Here is a 19841-nt window from a genome sequence, read left to right on the forward strand (position 1 = left end):
CAGACATAAAGCAGCTATTTTATCAACTAACGTTAGTCAGATTAGAAATGGTCATCAGTTGAATGGGTTAATGAATCCTGACCTGAGAGTCTCCAGTGTGCAGTGTGGACTCCTAAGTCCAACAGAGATCAGCGTCACTCCTGAATCCTGCAGGTCATTGTTACTCAACTCCAGATCTCTCAGACTAGAGGACTGGGAGCTGAGAACTGAGGACAGAGCTTCACAGCTACTCTCTAACAAGTTACAGCGACTCAGTCTGGAGAGACAACAGGAAGGAAACACAATATTTATATTTAACTCCTGTTGAAAGATATCAGAGTATTTATTGATGAATAAATCCCACTTACAGACCTTTGTTGGAGGCTTTGACCACTTGCAGCAGCCTCAGAAGAGCCTCCTCTGAAGGAGAGTATTTCTTCAGGTCAAACACATCCAGATCTTTTTCTGATGATGGTAAGAAGAAGACCAGAGCTGACTACTGAGCAGGAGACAGTTTATCTGAGGAGAAACTTCCTGAACTCAGGAACCATTGGATCTCCTTCACTAGAGAACGATCATTCAGTTCATTCAGACAGTGGAACAGATTGATGCTTCTCTCTGCAGACAGATCCTCACTGATCTTCGTCTTGATGTACTTGACTGTTTTCTGATTGGTCTCTGAGCTACTTCCTGTCTGTGTCATCAGGCCTCGTAGGAGATTCTGATTGGTCTGCAGTAAAAGACCCAGGAGGAAGCGGAGGAACAAGTCCAGGTGTCCATTTAGACTCTGTAAGGCCTTGTCCACAGCACTCTGATGGAGATGTTTAACTTTAGGTTTGACTCTGAAGGGATTAGGCTGCTGGGATGTTGATTGTTCTTCTGACAGCAGGTTGACTCCAGATTTGATGAATGTCAGGTGGCCATGAAGAGCAGCCAGGAACTCCTTAACACTCAGGTGGACAAAGCAGAATTCCTTGTCCTGGTACAGTCCACTCTCTTCTTTAAAGATCTGTGTGAACACTCCTGAGTACACTGAGGCTGATCTTATATCGATGCCACACTCCGTCAGCTCTCATTCATAGAAGATCAGGTCGCCTTTCTGCAGCTGCTCAAAAGCCAGTTTTCCCAGAGACTCGATCATCTTCCTGCTCTCTGGAGTCCAGTGTGGATCAATCTCAGCTCCTCCACCATATTTGACGTTCTTCATTTTGGACTGAACCACCAGGAAGTGGATGTACATCTCAGTTAAGGTCTTGGGCAGCTTTCCTCTCTCTCTGCTCTTCAACACCTTCTCCAGAACTGTAGCAGTGATCCATGTAGGATACACGTAGGGTACAGATTTGATCATTGGCAAATTATCAAAGATGTTTTATCAATATTAATAAAGTTATGAATATGGTTATTAATAACATCCTCAAATTGACAAACAATCAAAATGGGGCACCACCCTGCAAGTCAGGGACCAATAATCAAACTGTGGAAAAGTCTCATTTCTGTGAAAATCCTTTAAAAGGAAACAAAGGAAGGTGTGAATTCGAGCACGGACCTGTTCGACAAGCAATTATTACAATAAGTACACAAATAATCACAAGCAACTGCTATTTAAGTATAATAAGATTTATTAACATCACAATTATCAGTAGCTAATCAATAATCCTTCAATAATAAACTTATATACCTTTTTCAGTTTCACAACCCAAAACAAAGCAAAAACAAAACAACATGTGTCGTGGACACGTCTGTGTGTGTGTGTGTGTTTGTGTGTGTGTGTGTGTGTGTGTGTGTGTGTGTGTGTGTGTGTGTGTGTGTGTGTGAGAGTGAGTGAGTGAGAGGGGAGGGGTGGTGTCGAAGTGTAGTCTAACACAAAAACTGCCAAAATGGCTACTCCTGTGAGCTGCACAAAACTATTTAGCCTCAAGAGGGCTGTAGTGGTGCTGGGTGCATGAGGAGGGGTTAAAAGACCGAGGGGGTTGCTAGGCAACGTCGCGCTTAGCCCGTGTGGTAGTTCCTGTGTTAGCTTTGTACAAACGTAAGCCGATTCCACGTGGTTAAGCTAGCAGCGCTAGCTCGGGAGCTACGTGGCTAGCTTGTGTCCGTGTGTGTGTGTATATAATTAGTAAAAGAAGAGTAGAGAAGAAGTGTAAAGAAAAGTGGCACTCTGATCTTAGTTATCGATAATGGCCAGCTCAGTGGCTAACAGCTGATTTCCGTGATTATCTCGCAGACAGTAACTAAACTCCATGAAAGGAGTGGTTTAGCAGGTAGCGCTTACGGTTTTACCCAGCTCCTTAACACAACATAATCAACAGTATCGTGATCAATTATACATTCACAGAAACAGATTAATAACCAGATATGGGCCAATACATGATTACAATCACAGATCACATTAATGGCAACAAGCGGTAGCGAACCCTTTGCTCATTAATAAACAAACCAAACACACTAGTTCTAATGTCTGCCCAGAACTATATTAAAGCCTCCTTACTGTGTGTTTTGTTTGTAGTTAATCTCTCGCCAGAGTTTAACGATCCGTTTCATCCAGAGCAGTAGACGACACGCAATCCAGGTCGACAATTCAAGAAACGGAACGTAGTCCTTTCTTGAATCCAGGCTGATTAAACCCGCTGCAGATAGTGGAAATACTGGGCCAGTGTTCCTTGGATCCCCTTTGTATATCAGAAAGATATAAAATGTCCCAGCTCAATCTCGACCAGCGAGGTGATGCTGGTTAGCTAGTCCGGACTAGTGCACCTCCTGTAAGTAAAATGGATTACCGTGGAAAGCAAAGAAACACAAACGCCGACAGCTTTTATCCTTCCTCCACCTCCTAGTGGCGGGGTGGTGCATTCAAAGGCCCGACAGCCAATGGGAAAAGCGTACCCTTGTCACAGGTGTGAAGCAGTTCTTTGTCTCACCACCAGTCCACCACCAGAGTGCCTTGCCCTCCTCGTGTTGGAGGTAAAATCTCCATTTTGGCGACTCTGCTTCCAGGTGGTGACCTGTACGAGTTTCGTGAAACTGGCTTTGGGATTCACATGTAGGCCAAGATCCTTTGTCTTGCCTTCCCTGTGTCCTTTGTCTCTGCAGTCAGCTCAATCTGAGCCATTTTTGGTTAAAATCAATGTTTAACCCCCTGCTTGGTCCCACCATCCAGCAGAAGACTGGGATGTGGCACATGGTGTGGAGGCTTTGTTATGTCTTGATGTGGGAGATGATTCTGCTTTCCTGCTTCTTGTCTCTGAATCTCTTCCTGAAGTACTCCTGCTTCTGTGTGTCAGTGAACCCTCTGACCTCTGTCACCATGTCAACACACCCAGGAGGAATCTGATTGGCTGCAGCAGGTCGTGTGGTTATCCACAGGCGAGTAGAGGGAAGAAGTTTCCCCCTGATGAGGTTTGTCAGCAGCACACCCACTGAGGTGGACTCTGTAAAATCAGTCAGGATCTCAGTGTTGTGGAAGTCCAGAGGAAGTCGACACTCATCCAGACAGTCAAAGATGAACACAACCGAGAACTCTTCAAACCTGCCGATTCCTGCTTCTTTGGTTTCACTGAAGAAGTGATCAACAAGTTACACCAAGCTGTACTTTTTCTCTTTCAGCACATTCAGCTCACTGAAAGTGAATGGAAATATGAACTGGATGTCCTGGTTGGCTTTGCGTTCAGCCCAGTCCAGAGTAAACTTCTGTGTTAAGACTGTTTTCCCGATGCCGGCAACTCCCTTTGTCATTACTGTTCTGATTGGTTCATCTCTTCCAGGTGGGGCTTTAAAGATGTCTTCTCGTCTGATTGTTGTTTCTGGTCTGTCTGATTTTCTGGACGCTGTTTCAATCTGCCTTACCTCATGTTCATCATTGACCTTTGCAGTCCCTCCCTCCATGACGTAGACCTCTGTGAACATCTGCTTCAGAAGGGTTGGGTTTCCTGCTTTAGCAATCCCCTCAAACACACACTGGAACTTCTTGTTTAGGTTAGTCTTGAGTTTACGTTTACAAACTCCAGTAGAACTTTCTGAATGAATACATAATACAAAGACTCATTAAGCAATCTTGTAAAGAAAACAGGAACATATTTGACCCTTCTCTGGAGACATTAGTAAATGTCCTATTAGCAAGTTAAATCTTTAGAGAAATCCTCTTACTGTTCTGCAGACGGTCAGCCAGCTCATCCTGCTTCATTCTCCTCAGGAAGTGCAGTGTGATCTCCAGAAATGCCTCTCTGCTCCTCCTCTGCTCTTCATCCTCATCTTCCCTCTGACTCTCTAAGCATTCTGGGTAATCTGGAATCAAAAGCTTCTGGATCTTCTTCAGCTCGTTCTTCACAAAAGTGACGATGTTCTCCTCCAGCAGCTGGAACTGAAGATTATATGAATTACTTAATCAAACTGAAATCATGGAAGCAAACATCAGATACTTGTTGGACAGACTGACAATCCACTGGTCTGAAAAGTGCAGCATGGAGATGATTGTGAACAGAATAGATGTAAAAGTAGTTGTTGTACATGTACAGACCATAAATATGGAGTCCAGGTGTGCTTGATGCTGCTGTTGTACATGTACAGACCATAAATATGGAGTCCAGGTGTGTTTGATGCTGCTGGGCAGACTGACCACTGGGAACCTCTGAGCTCTCCTGGTCCACTCTGTGGAGGAATCAGGAAGAATTAGCTCACATCATGTCTGTCCACACAGAGACAAACCCAAGGTAAAGGTCCTGTGACTTAAAGTGTTACAACATTAAATCGGATGGTTTCCCCTGACATGAAAGTGTTGGTGGTACTGCTGATACCTCTGTGAATCAACAGAAATAATTAAGAAGTAAACAAGGGCTGCATCATGGTTGGCCTAAAAGACTCCTGAAGCAGCAGACTGTTTGTAGTAGGACTGCTGACCTGGATTTCCCCTTATTGATTTCTGATCCGACATCCAACTGGCAAACCCACATCCAACATTTGGGAAGAATTTTGCGTTTTCACCAATTAGGGTCAGGAGACTTGGGGGTGAATCTGGTCACTCACTGAAACTTGGCCTTAAGAGTCCAGACTCAAATGGCATAAGTCATCTCATGGCAAATAGTGTCCTGACCCAGGTGACACAAACACTTACCAAGCGTCACTGGTTCTCCAGCGGGATGTGCAAATGAAGTTACCCTGGAAAGGGCACTCTGAGGTACATAAATCCCAACCATCACCCTGGTATTCCCAGTTGGAGAAGAACATTTGAGAATAATTTTGCCATTCATGGTTTTTAGCCAACCCTATGGCTATGAGAGAATTAAAATGCTTTTCAATGGGGCTAAAACACCAGATGATATTGGACCAAACCAGGTCCAATATTAAATTGAGATCTACAGTTGAAGACTGGTCTTACTGGACACCTTTCAGTTGTGAGAATATAAACATGTGTGAAGAAGAAAGATGCCATAAATACATTTCAAAACTTCTCTGGATACATAAAAGTTGAAACATGAATCAGCAATGTTATGATATTATTAACAGCTTACCTCTTTTCAGCAGAGGGTTGTTGACCTTTAAAGTTAATATATAGTTCATTTGACCAGTCACTTTTGAAGGACACACAGCTGGGTTCATGTTCAGCAGAGTCTGGTCTTTGACGGATCCTTTTACACAGAGAGTAAGACCAACAGCGATAGAAATTCACTTTTTATTATTCGGAAAGAAAAACAGCTGGAGATACAAGCAGCAACTAAAACAAGATTAACACAAAGAATGAACTATATAGAAAACTGGGTTAAAAAGCTCAAACACCAGAGAATATATTGGACCAAATCAGATCCAATATTTACCTAAAGTCAAGAGTTGAAGACTGGTTTAACTGGACAACTTTCAGATGTGAGAATATAAATATATGTGAAAAATAAAGATGCCGTAAATAAATTTCAAAACTTCTCTGGATATATAAAAGTGGAAACATGAGTCAGCAATGTTATAACATTGTTAACAGCTTACCTCTTTTCAGCAGAGGATTGTTGACCTTTAAAGTTAATATATAGTTCATTTGACCAGTCACTTTTGAAGGACACACAGCTGGGGTCTGGTTCAGCAGAGTCTGGTCTTTGATGGATCCTGTTACACAGCGAGTAAGACCAACAGGGATAGAAATTCAATTCAATTCAATTGTATTTATAGTATCATATCATAACAGAGTTATCTCGAGACACTTTACAGATAGAGTAGGTCTAGACCACACTCTATAAATTCCAAAACCCCAACAATTACATTAATTTCCTCAAGAGCAAGCATTAGCAGTGGCTATTGCGACAGTGGCAAGGAAAAACTCCCTTTTAGGAAGAAACCTCGGCAGACCCAGACTTTTGGTAGGCGGTGTCTGACGGGGCCGGTTGGGGGTGTGATGAACAGCGGCACATAATAGTCACATTAAAGATAATGGAACAGTGACTTCGAAGGTCATCGTGGAAGTTCATGTCATAGCAGGGCACATCGTGTCATACTGAGTAGTGCAGTCTCCTATACCGGATCCTGACTACTCTGTGCATACGAACATCACAGCAGGGCGTTGCGGGATGTAACGTGGTGCTGCAGAGCATGGGTGGATGCAGCGGACGCAGCAGGACGCGCCCGGGAATTTGCAGAGAATCGCAGAGCATAGCTCTGCGAAGAAGAAACATAAGGACTCCGGGGAGTAAACTCCCCAGAGATAGGTTAGTAACAAGCATTTCTGGGACAGGATGCATACAAAAGGAAACAAGTGAAAACAGAGATGAGAGCGCAGCTCAGTGTGTCATAGGGAGGAAGGAACTTCATCGGCAGTCTAGAATTATAATAGCATAACTAAAAGAGGCAGGTTAAAGAGAGGTGCCTGGTCGGGCTAGAACTCTCCCCAACCGGATCGGGCTGTACTGGCCTGCCTCCCTCTACTCTCGCTATATTATTGATTATATGATAAATAAAGCTGATGACTACGAAGAGGAGCAGATGGGCTGGTTAGGCGGACACTGCAACTCCTCACTCCTTAACTATGAGCTTTATCAAAAAGGAGGGTTTTCAGTTTACTCTTAAATGTGGTGACGGTGTCTGCCCATCGAACCCAAAGTGGGAGCTGGTTCCACAGGAGCGGAACCTGATAGCTGAAGGTTCTGGCTCCCAGTCTACTTTTAGAGACTCTAGAAACCACAAGTAGCTCTGAATTCTGGGAGCGTAGTGCTCTACGAGGACAATAATGTACTAAGAGCTCTTCTAGGTATGATGGTGCTTGACCATTTAGAGCTTTGTAGGTCAGGAGGAGGATTTTAAATTCGATCCTAGATTTCACAGGAAGCCAATGCAGAGAAGCTAATACAGGAGAAATATGATCTCTTCTCTTAGTTCTCGTCAGAACACGCGCTGCAGCATTCTGGATCAGCTGGAGAGTCTTAAGGGACTTATTTGAGCAACCTGATATTAAGGAATTGCAGTAGTCTAGTCTAGAAGTAACGAATGAATGGACTAGTTTTTCAGCATCATTTTGAGACAGGATATTCCTAATTTTGGCAATGTTACGAAGATGGAAAAAGGCTGTTCTTGAGGTTTGTTTTAGATGGGTGTTAAAGGATATATCCTGATCAAAAATAACTCCTAAATTTCTGACAGTAGTGCTGGAGGCCAGGGCAATACCATCCAGAGTAGCTATATCTTTAGATAATGAAGTTTGGAGGTGCTTTGGTCCCATCACAATAACTTCAGTTTTGTTTGAGTTTAACATCAGGAAATTGTGGGTCATCCAGGATTTTATATCTTTAATACACGCTTGAAGTTTAGCTAACTGACCACTTTCGTCAGGCTTGATTGACAGATATAACTGGGTGTCGTCTGCGTAATAGTGAAAGTTAATTGAGTGTTTCCTAATAATATTACCTAGAGGAAGCATATATAAGGAAAATAGAATTGGTCCAAGCACTGAGCCTTGAGGAATGCCATGGCTAACTTTAGCGTACTTGGAGGGTTTATCGTTAATGTTAACAAATTGGGATCGCTCAGAGAAATAAGACTTAAACCAGCTTAGTGCGATTCCTTCAATGCCAACTAAGTGTTCCAGTCTCTGTAACAGGATGGTATGGTCAATAGTGTCGAAAGCAGCACTAAGATCTAATAAAAGAAGTATGGAGACAAGTCCTTTGTCAGCAGCAGTTAGAAGGTCGTTAGTAATTTTCACCAGTGCCGTCTCTGTGCTATGATGCATTCTAAATCCTGACTGAAAGTCTTCAAATAGATTATGCCTATGTAGAAAGTCACATAGTTGGTTAGCGACTACCTTCTCAAGGATTTTGGAGAGAAAGGGAAGGTTAGATATAGGTCTATAGTTGGCTAAGACTTCAGGATCGAGGGTAGGTTTTTTCAGAATAGGTTTTATCACAGCTATTTTAAATGACTGCGGTACATGACCTGTTAATAAAGACAAATTGATCGTATTTAATATTGTGGTGTTGACCACAGGTAGTGCTTGTTTAAAGGGGTGATAGAATGATTATATAGGGTATTTCACATTGTTCCTTACGGTCTCCTAATGGGGTATGTAACATTGGTTGGGCTGAAAATTGCCTGGATGATATTTTATTGGCCCTAATGCATCCCTTTGTTTTGGCCCTATTTGTAACAAGAGATTTTCTTCCAAATATGGTATGGTCATGAATATTTAGATGAGCTGCGCGCTGCTTGATTTAGCCTTAGCCCCGTACACACACATAGAGAGGCGCGCTGATTGGTTGAGCGACTCGCCATACACACGCATTAGAGGTCGCGTGCTTATTGGTTGAGCGAATCCCCAATACATACACATTAGAAAAGCGACAGAATCTCATATTCCAGACACTGCAATGTTCCCTTACCAAATTCACTTCTGAGACTTTTTTATGCGAGAAATCAGCTATATAAAGCTGAAATATGGGCCGTTTTACGAAAATGGATGGCTAATTGCAAATTTGGCAAAACTGTGTGTCGGAGTTCAGCTGCCTGTGTTGCTGCCTCGCCGCCCGGCCTGCCTTCCTCCACAGACACCAGCCTGCTGTGAGCTCGATTGAGCTCCGGCAGCCCACAGCACCTCATACCGTTTGGGCAAATGGACTACTACTAAACGCCGCTGCCCTGACAGAGCTCCAGGGCCTGCATCTCCTCTCTTCCTGCTAGCTAAATGGCCTGTGTGTGAGAGCGCGGTCAGCGAGCTTGTTACACCAGCAATCTCTTACCACATGTTACACACATGTCACGCCACTTAAATACACAACATACCTAAATGTCTTATAAAGCTAACAACGGTGTCCGATTTCAAGTTAATGAATTTTTGTGAGCTGTAAGGGTTTTGTTAGCTGCGACTGTCCCTTCCATCCTATCTGTACAGATTGCGGCTAGTTAGCTTCATTTTTGGTCGTAATTCAAGTATATTTACAGTTTGAATTTCGTCGCGCCACTTATACATCTAACTAAATGTTTTATAAAGCTAACAACGATGACCGATTTCAAGTTAATTAATATTTGTGAGCTGTAAGGGTTTCGTTAGATGTGACTGTCCCTTCTATCCTATGTGTACAGATTGCGGCTAGTTAGCTTCATCTTTGGTCGTAGTTCGAGTATATATACAGGTTAAATTTCATCACACCACATATACAACATCTAACTATATGTCTTATAAAGCTAACAACGGTGTCTGATTTCAAGTTAATGAATTTTTGTGAATTCCAGAGGAATTCTAAGAGGAGGCTAGCTAGCTAGCTCTCATTGATAGAGCTCCAACCAGCCGCAGGCTCTATCAATGAGACTCACGGACAAGCGGCGTTTATTTCCCCAATCGTTTGTTTAAATAACTCAACACATTATAATTAACACATTACAAGATTAACTGGAACCTGTGGTAAGAGAATGCTGGCGTAACAAGCTCGCTGACCGCGCTTTCACTCACATACACCAGGCATTTAGCTAGCAGGAAGAGGGGAGTTGCAGGCCCTGGGCTGAGCTCACAGCAGGCCGGGGGTCTGTGAAGGAAGGCAGGCCAGGCGGCGAGGCAGCAACACGGGCAGCACCGGCCTCTGAAGTCCGACACACAGTCGGAAAAAATTTGCAATTAGACATCAATTTTCGTAAAATGGCCCATATTTGACCTCTACATAGTTGATTTGTCGCATAAAAAAGTCTCAGAAGTGAATTTAATGGTAAAATAGCATATGAACAATGTATACATTTTCTGAGATCTGCACGACCTAGATTCAGAAGACTAACTGATCTCAGGTCAGTTGTGTAGCCTATGTAAATGTTGGGGCGTGACCGTTCTCTTAATACACCCAAGGCTGTGACAAAGGTTCCGGATTTTGAGATGGCAAAGCAACTAGCTTTGTTGAGATTCGCCCGTTTTCAGCGGCAGTTTCAAAATATGAGATTTTCATAGTAAAGGGGTGTCAATGGGATTTTGAGCTTATATGTATGTCCTACTTACCCACCGAACTGTCGTTATTCAACTATGACAGGGTAAAATCGGTTTTGCATTCTATCACCCCTTTAAGTAACCTCGTTGGAATAGGGTCTAAGAGACAGGTAGTTGGCTTGGCTGAAGAGACCTTTAACATTAATTGTTGAAGGTCCATAGGATAAAAGCAGCTTAAGTATGTATCAGGTCTTTTCGTTCTCTCCAGTCCTCCTGTGCCCAATGGTGAGCTGCTAGAAGTTGATGGCGAAAGGTGATACATTTTTTCTGTAATTGTTATAATTTTGTCATTAAAGAAGGTCATGAAGTCGTCACTACTCAGAGCTACAGGAATAGATGGCTCAGTGGAGCTGTGACTATCTGTCAGCCTGGCTACAGTGCTGAAGAAAGAAACCTTGGGTTGTTCTTATTTTATACTATTAGTGTTGAGTAATAGTTTGCTCTGGCAATTCTGAGGGCCTTCCTATAGGTTTTCAGACTATCTTGCCAATCCACACGAGATTCTTCCAGTTTAGTGGAACGCCATTTACTTTCAAGTTTTCGTGAGATTTGTTTTAATTTGCGAGTTTTGGAGTTATACCAAGGTGCTAATTTCCTTTGCTTCATCATCTTCTTTTTGAGAGGAGCGACCGAGTCTAAAGTTGTCCGTAGGCAGGCCGTAGCAGTGTCTACGAAGTTATCAATTTGGGAGGGACTAAAGTTAACATAAAGGTCCTCTGTTATGTCAAGGCACGACATTGAGTTAAGTGCTGCTGGAATATCTTCCTTAAATTTAGTTATAGCACTGTCAGATAGGCATCTAGTGTAGAAACTTTTATTTAATTTCTTATGATCTGATAATAGGAATTCAAAAGTAATTAAAAAATGATCTGATAATAAAGGATTCTGCGGAAATACTATTAAATCTTCAATTTTGATTCCATATTCTAGCACAAGGTGGAGGGTGTGGTTAAAACGGTGCGTGGCCTCATGCACATTCTGACTGAAACCAATTGAATCTAGTAGTGAGGTGAAAGCAGTACTAAGGCTATTGCTGTCATCGTCCACATGGATTAAAATCACCTACAATAAGTACTTTGTCTGATTGAAGGACTATGCTTGATAAGAACTCAGAGAATTCAGATAAAAATTCAGAATACGGACCTGGTGGGCAGTAAACAACAACAAATATAATTGGCTGTACCGTTTTCCACATTGGGTGTTGAAGATTAAGAACAAGGCTTTCAATAGAGTTATAATTTAGTTTAGGTTTAGGATTAATTAACAGACTTGAGTCGAATATGGCTGCAACTCCCCCTCCTCGGCCTGAACCTCGTGGAAGTTGAGTATTATTATGACTGGGAGGAGTGGCTTCATTTAGACTAACGTATTCATCGTGGCTCAGCCATGTTTCGGTGAGAAAAAATAAATCAATTTGGTTATCTGATATCAATTCGTTTACCAATATTGCTTAGAAGACAGAGATCTAATGTTTAATAGTCCACATTTGATTTTCCTATTCTGTTCTGTCAGTGCAGTGGTTGTTTTAATTCCAATTAGGTTGTTGAGTATAGCACTTCTTTGTTTATGTTAATCATTCTCAGTAGGGGAACAGACACCGTCGTTATGGGATTATGAATGGGTGGTTGTTCCAAAGGAGCAAGCACAGAGGAGCACAGTCAATGTGTAAGGCGTGGTGCAAATTCTCACAGAGCACTTGGTTTCCGCGTGTATTGGGATGGGTCCCATCCCTGCTGTACAGGGAGCCACGTTTCCAAAACAGATTAAAATTGTCAATAAAACCTAGCTTGGGAATGCTGCATGTAAGCTGGAGCCAGGTGTTAAGGGAAAGTAGCCTGCTAAAAAGGCATGATCCGCGACCTAGAGATGGAAGTGGGCCTGAGATAAAAACTGACTTCCCAGTGCTTTTTAAAGCCACAATGAGAGTGGTAAACTCTTTCTTTGTGCGTTCGGATTCCTGATGGGACATGTCGTTGTGTCCACAGTGGATCACGATGCGTTTAATAGAGGTCGGGAATGAGGGTGTCAGATCCACAACTTTAGCCAGGATGTCTGCAACTTTGGCTCCAGGAAAGCAGTGTGTGACAGCATTATGAAACGTTAAATCTCTGGTGATGGAGTCACCAATAATTACCCTGGTTGGGGGGAAGAGCGTATGAGGGGTGGGGGGGTGTGAATGGCCGTTGACGGGAGCGAAACGGTCAGATGGACAGATGGACAAGGAAAAGAAGAGGATGACTGCTTACCGTTCGGTTGGGGAGGTTTTTGAAGAACGTTGTCGTGTGGCCGGTCCAGGCAGTGTACTCCACCGGATTGTCTAGCCCCGGGGTAGCGGTCCTCTTCTGTGACGGCGGCTGGTCAGTCGGCCGCTACTAGGTCTGATTGCGACAGGGCGATGAAACGGTTGGAGAGGCTAAGGGCAGGAGGCGATGGAGCCCTACTCGGGGATCTCTTTTGGCCGCGAACCACCTCAGTCCAGGGTGGCTTGATGACTGGTGTCGAGCAAGAAGACAGGTGTTGGCTGGCGGTTGGGTCCCATAGCGCTGTATCCTGAAAGGCCGCCGTGAGCAATGAGATCCGGAGCGACTGGTTATGAGTCACGTCCAAGCAGGCGGTTAACAAAGCATCTTTGGTCTTTAAGTCCTTGGAGAGTTGGCGAACATCTTCCTTTAGGTCAGCAATTTCTTTATTTGCGTTCTTTAAAAATGAGGAAATTTTGTGTGGGAGTGGTGACTCGCCAAGTGTAGAGGCAGCCATGGGGCTAGCGTTGGTTTAGCCGGTTGGTCTAGTCGGTTGGTCTAGTCGGTTGGTCTAGTCTTAATAATTTAGCGTGAAGCTAAATGCTTACTATATGTACAGATGTATCTTTGAAAAACGCTATATTAATGTAATAGAAACTAGGCTATAGAGCCGATGGGTAGGAGAGTGAAGGCAGCTGCCGGCTCCCTGTTTCCTGCCAGCTGCTGTCGCTTGTGGATGACGTCGACGTTTGTTGTGATTACTTACCTTACTAAAAATTCACTTTCTATTATTCGGAAAGAAAAACAGCTGGAAATACAAGCAGCAACTAAAACAGGATTAATACAAAGAATACACTATGTAGAAAACTCGGTTAAAAAGCTAAAACACCAGAGAATATATTGGACCAAATCAGAGCCAATATTTACCTAACGTCAAGAGTTAAAGACTGGTTTAACTGGACCGCTTTCAGATGTGAGAATATAAACATATGTGAAGAAGAAAGATGCTGAAAATAAAATCCTAATACTTCTCTGGATACATAAAAGTTAAACCAAGATTCAGTAATATTGCAATATTAATAGCTTACCTATTTTCAGTAGAGGGTTGCTCTCCTTTAAAATTAATATAGTGATCATTTGACCGGTCACTCTTAGAGGACACACAGCTGGGTTCAGGTTCAATTTCAGGTTCAGGTTCAGGAGACTCTGGTCTCTGCTGGGTCCTGATAGAAAAACACATTTATTCAGGGTTCAGGTGAAGTCTCCCAGCATAAAATATAATATTAATATGAACATGTCTGTAGGCCTAATTATTAACAATTAAATGCCATGAAAGATGTTTTGAGTTAGACAGGAAATAATTTTTCAAAACTATTCTCATTCCGAGTCATAAAGTACAATAATTCCTTTCCACAAAATTACGGAAAACACTTTATTTGAAGGAGTGTGCATGAGACTGACACAAAACAACCCAGACGGGACGTAGTTCCATCCAAAGAGACTCATTCCAGTTTGCTGGATGTTCACAACTCACCTCAATATTCTTCTTAAAATTTCAATTTCCCTTTCCATTGCAATTCGCTCCTTCTGCCATTGAAGTCTCTCCATCAATCCTCTCTCCTCCATTTCAAGTAGCCTCTCCTCCATTTCTGTTCTCCTCTCCCTTACAGGTCTTTTTTTTTAAAGTTGTGGTGGCTCCATGGACCGGTTACTCTTCATGGCCACACAGCTGGCTTCAGGTTCAGGTTCAGGTTCAGCAGGGTCTGGTCTCTGATGGGTACTGTTAGAAAGAGAGGAAGACCACTTTTTAATCTCCAGAAACAGAAGCTGCTGGAGAAACTATAAGCTATCAAGCAGAAAATAAAGTCTGAATCTCTTCACTGAATGATTTCTGCTCTCTGGTCATCCTGCTCTGTCAATCATTATCTTTCTGTGAGAACAGGAACATTGTAAAGACTCCAGGACTAATGTCATCTTTGCACAGAACATTCCTTTCCTGTTCGAAAAATTAAGAACATGGAGACACTTCTCCGCCTCCTCCACACATCACTACAACAGTAACAGAGGCATCTAGGTCACTACATTTTATTCTGAAAGGTCCCAGAGGAAACAGTAGAGTCCTGTTGTGTCTGACTTTACGCTGGTGGAGACGACGGTTTGTTTTCTGACAGCAGGAGAAAGGAAATAACTAGAGGCCATCTTATGATGGATTCACACCAGCCAAATCAAGCCAGGGGCTTAAAGTTGGCCCTTCTTTACTTTCTAACCTCCTACTTCCTCCCCCCTTGCTCTGGACCCCACCCATCTTCAAACTCAGCCTTCATTTAGATCTCAGCTACACAGCTGTAAAGTTTCCTGACTGCAGCCTCACGGTTGTGACAGACAGACGTATAAACACCTGGCAAAGTATTTAACACCTCCTCTGTAGTAGTTCATGTTACAACATTTAGATTTATCTTCAACACAAGAGTCGTCCAAACTTTCTCAGGAAATAAGAAGTGAAGTAGAAACATTATATTTAACATTACAGAGCCAGAAACTAACCCTGAAGAGACCAAAGACTAACATGTTGTTAAAGTATCAAACAGCAACTTACAGTTTCTCTCTCACACACACACACACATACACAATTTATCTATTAGTGTTGAGTAATAGTTTGCTCTGGCAATTCTGAGGGCCTTCCTATAGGTTTTCAGACTATCTTGCCAATCCACACGAGATTCTTCCAGTTTAGTTTAGTTTAACTCAGAGAATTCAGATAAAAATTCAGAATACGGACCTGGTGGGCAGTAAACAACAACAAATATAATTGGCTGTACCGTTTTCCACATTGGGTGTTGAAGATTAAGAACAAGGCTTTCAATAGAGAAGAAACTTGTTTTTTACAGCCTTTAGAAATGAGATCACACACTTTCATTATGTTTAACTTTCTCTGAAACAAAACGGAATTTAAATGGTGCCAGATCACTGCATGAAAAGTGGGATTTTCGTCAGTATGCGGCACTGTAAATTGTCGTGGAACTTCAGGTTTACGGCTGTACATGGCAATTTACAGGCAACACCGAAAACTGCCGTAAATTGTCGGAAATTGACGTGGGCCTTGCTTGGCAGCTGTCCCCCCATGACCCCCCCTCCCTCTAATTCTAAGGGAGGATTTAACATGTAAATGAAAATGCTGTGAGCTATACAAATGCAAATCAGGGTAGCAGCAGGGGGAGTTTTACCCCAGGTGATATTTTTCTAAAAGGTATTAACTTAATTTAAAGAAAATCTCTTAAAATAGATCGGACTCAGTATAGCCTAATTGTAGACTCTTCAATTTGAGCTTGAATTGATTTAAAAAAGATACACAAAATAATTTATTTCAACAATTAGTTTTAATCAGACTTTGCCACAAAGGTAAAATGTGCATTCCATGCAAACAACATCAGTCTCCTAGAGCTCAACCACTGTGCATAGTGGCATGACTACAGTGGCCTTTCTTTGGTCTTGCTCATCCAACATTGTCTGGTGGAATGGAGACACCACTGTACAGTTTTCTAAGAGAAGTCTTTCTGCTGACACCAAAACACTGGGCTTTGTCATTGCATGACAAGCTCCCAACCAACCGGAAACCGACAGGAGTTGTTCGAGACGTTTGGAGCGTTTTTTTCTCTCCTCCGTATCACCTCCGGGGCTCCAAAGATGCGCTTACAGAAAAGAAGAAGACAACGTAAGTATATGATTATTAATGAAACGGCGAGCTAGTCGGTACTGTTTATTAACTCTTGATCGTACAATGACTGTCTTTGGATGTTAAACAGGCTACTTAGACTTGGCAGTAATGTTTTAAACCCCACCAAGTTTAAACACGAGCAGCACAGAGCTGTGTGTCTGGGCAACCTGGCTGCTTTCACTGCCATTCATTATTGAGGCAGAGCTGAGCGGGTGAGTTGTTTTATAAAAGTGTATTTTTATTATCTTGTAATTTACAGAAAGCAGTTCGCCGTCTTCACAACTCCGAGACAAACTGTAGCAGGCGCTACGAACCGGAGCAAGGGTAAGATTTAAAGAATATGCTTTCATTGAATGAACTTCATTAATTCATACGTTAATAGATACCGATCTTAACCGTACTTTTTTTTATTATTATTTTTACAGACTAACCTCGCCTCATAACGAGGCCGTGACCTATATTTTCTCGGAGCTACGTCTGCAAGTCCAGATTTACATGACGCTGATAATGACGCCATTGTAAGTAATTTTTACTTTTTCATCTTTCCTTGTTTAATTTTACTGTGATGTATGTTTTTTTTTTTATTCATACCACTCTCATTTAATTGTTTTCCAGCTGCCTGTAAGACATATCACCAGACAGCACGCAGGAGCTTCAGGTAGAAACAACCAGATGTGGCATCGCGGGCAGAAGCTGTGAAGAGTTCAGCTCGGAGTCGGTTGAGAAGAAAAGAGGGTAAGATTAGATCCGTTTTTGGTCAATGGGAATATTTTTCAGGTGCATTCATAGATGTGTTGTGTCCATATGCATCGCGCAGTACTGATTGTCTTTATTGATTGATTTTACAGCTGCTGGAAGCGAGACAGAGTGTGCTGGCTGCGGGTGAGGTGGACATTTGGAAGTGCGGCACATAGAAATACAGGACAACCACAGACGTCTGCCACCACAGACGTCCGAGCAGCCAAATGGTAGATGTCCACCTCACCCGCAGCCAGCACGGCCATTGAACTGCCAGAGAGGTGCAGCATTAACAAATATAGGAAATAATAAATGAAACTTCTGACAGTTAACTTGTAATAACACATATAATAGAGCTGTTTTTAAATCTAAAGTATGTTTTGATTATAACAGAGGATGGCGTGTTAAGAGTATATACAGACTCCAGGGTGTTTAAACATGTTTGTCCTGAATTCATTTAAAAACAATGAGACCGTTGGCTGGTTGGTTTACTCCAACATTCATTCAGATGACTAACTGCACTAATTGGAACAATATACAATACTTAATATATTATAATACTAAATCACAATTACAGTAACGTTATCTCCAAATAAAAATATTTCTGTCGGCTGTTCTTCAGTGGAAAGTTTATATTCACTTTACCAACGGCGCCTTTATACTCACATAACACATACACTAAATGGGGGTAACTGTCATTTTTACAAATATATACTAAAGTAAATAATACATTGTGTTTTAAAATTAAATTAATAAGTGTTTATTCATTAAGTATTATAAAATGAATACATAAAATGTAATCAAATGTAATTTAAAAAGTGGGGTCAGTGTGTAAGATAACAACATAGAAATTAAACTAATAAAAGCTGTAAACATGTTTTAATGTGTGACTATGTTTGGTGGCGCTCTGCTCATGGGTGCCGATACCGTGGGTGCTCCGGAGTTCGAGCACCCATGGAGGAAAACATAAATCGGCGCATATTCAGTTAAACTTTTCATCTCCAATCCTATCTGTATCTGTGAGAAGTGGGGCTGTCCTGAGTTGAAAGAGAGCCTACTTTATGGCTTTATTATTGAGTTAATAGGAGTGTGTGTTCATGTCGGCCGCTGTCCATTTCCTAAGGTTCTGAAATGCTAACAGTTTTTGACTACTTTTTTTTTTTAAAGGGCGTGTGCCTTTGAGCACTCATGGAGGAAAACATAAATCAGCGCCTATGGCTCTGCTTGTAGTTCCTCCTGATGTCCACCAGAGAGCGCCATGTCATCACTCATCAGCTCAGAGACAGGGAAATGCAGTTTCCGTCCAACCAGAAGTGCAAAAAAAGCAGAAAAGTGCAATGTGATATACAAAGTCTAGACAAGTGGTGCATAGGCAGGACAAGACATATATTATAGTGTTAAAAGAGCAGAATAAATATGTAATATGAACAATGTATGAACAACATGTACAGATATGTGCAAAGTAGTAGCAGTGACATTATACTCGTAGTAAGGATAATATAGATATATGTGTATTCACAGAATATATTATAAGATAATGAGAAAAAAATAATAAATATGGATATTCTGAATGAACCATATAGACTGAGTGTAGTCCAGTGGTCTATTCTTTCTTGTGTAAAAGTAAATAGTTAAACTTTTACTGTGTGGTCCTGCGGATTTTTTATTGTGGATTAAGACGAGGAGATTTAGAAGAGTGTCGAGCTACGGCTTCATTCTGGGGAAACCTTCAACATTTTGTAACTTAAATTCATGCATACTAATATATCTGAATGCAGGAATTTAGACGTCAGAAGTTTGTTCTCGCCACTGTGGCACCAAATGATAGCTGAGAGTGGTCTCCACCTCCTCTAACTGTAGAGGGTCCTGATTAGGATTGAACTCTAGTTCCTGTTGGAGGAGTACCAGCTCATAGTGTCGCAGTTCCATATTAGTAGGTTTAGTTAGAGAATAAAAGAGCTGAGTCATGTTGTCTCCACATCAGTCATGTCAGTGAATAGAACAACCGACACTAACTGCTGCAGACAGCTTTTTGATCTTCAACACAAGAGTCCTTAAAGGAATACGCCGACTTATTGGGAATTTAGCTTATTCACCGTAACCCCGAGAGTTAGACAAGTCCATACATACCCTTCTCATCTCTGTGCATGCTGTAAGGCTGTCTGATGGCTCCAGCAGCATCAGGCCAGCACAGAACATGCAGGTGAATGGTTCCAGCAATCCTACTGCTCCCAATAAGTGACAAAATAACGCCAACATGTTCCTATTTACATGTTGTGCTTTGTAGAGTCACAGCGTGTAGAAAAACAACGTAACATGAGACACAGCCACCTTCTATCCGTAAACAAACCGGGAACTATATTCTCAGGTGGAAGAATATAGTACTTGGGCGGAGTGATTTGCTCGCAGCAAGCTTGTCTGAGAATATAGTTCCCGGTTTGTTTACGGATATAAGATGGCTGTGTCTCATGTTACGTTGTTTTTTGTACATGCTGTGACAACATGTAAATAGGAACATGTTGGCGTTATTTTGTCACTTATTCGGAGCAGTAGGCTAGTTGGAACCATTCACCTGCAGGATCTGTGCTAGGCTAAGCTAATGCTGGAGCCGTCAGACAGCGTTACAGCACGCACGGAGATGAGAAGGGTATGTATCGACTTGTCTAACTCTGGGGGTTACGGTGAATAAGCTAAAGTCCCAATAAATCGGCGTGTAGTTACTATAATTGGGCCCGTG

General features: G+C 42.1%; 1 long non-coding RNA gene and 1 pseudogene across 1 annotated transcript; one reads left to right on the top strand and one right to left on the bottom strand.

The window, feature by feature from the left end:
- Window positions 1-343: 343 nt before the first annotated feature.
- On the bottom strand, window positions 344-5199 carry LOC120544970 (annotated as a pseudogene).
- An 11139-nt stretch (window positions 5200-16338) lies between these two features.
- LOC120571762 lies at window positions 16339-17922 on the top strand. Its single transcript, XR_005641292.1, has 5 exons — window positions 16339-16363; window positions 16626-16690; window positions 16792-16884; window positions 16982-17101; window positions 17215-17922. It is a non-coding gene; the product is annotated as an uncharacterized LOC120571762 (long non-coding RNA).
- The last annotated feature ends 1919 nt before the right edge of the window (window positions 17923-19841 follow it).

The sequence above is a fragment of the Perca fluviatilis genome, chromosome 2 (genome assembly GCF_010015445.1).
Source record: "Perca fluviatilis chromosome 2, GENO_Pfluv_1.0, whole genome shotgun sequence".
NCBI lineage: Eukaryota > Metazoa > Chordata > Actinopteri > Perciformes > Percidae > Perca > Perca fluviatilis.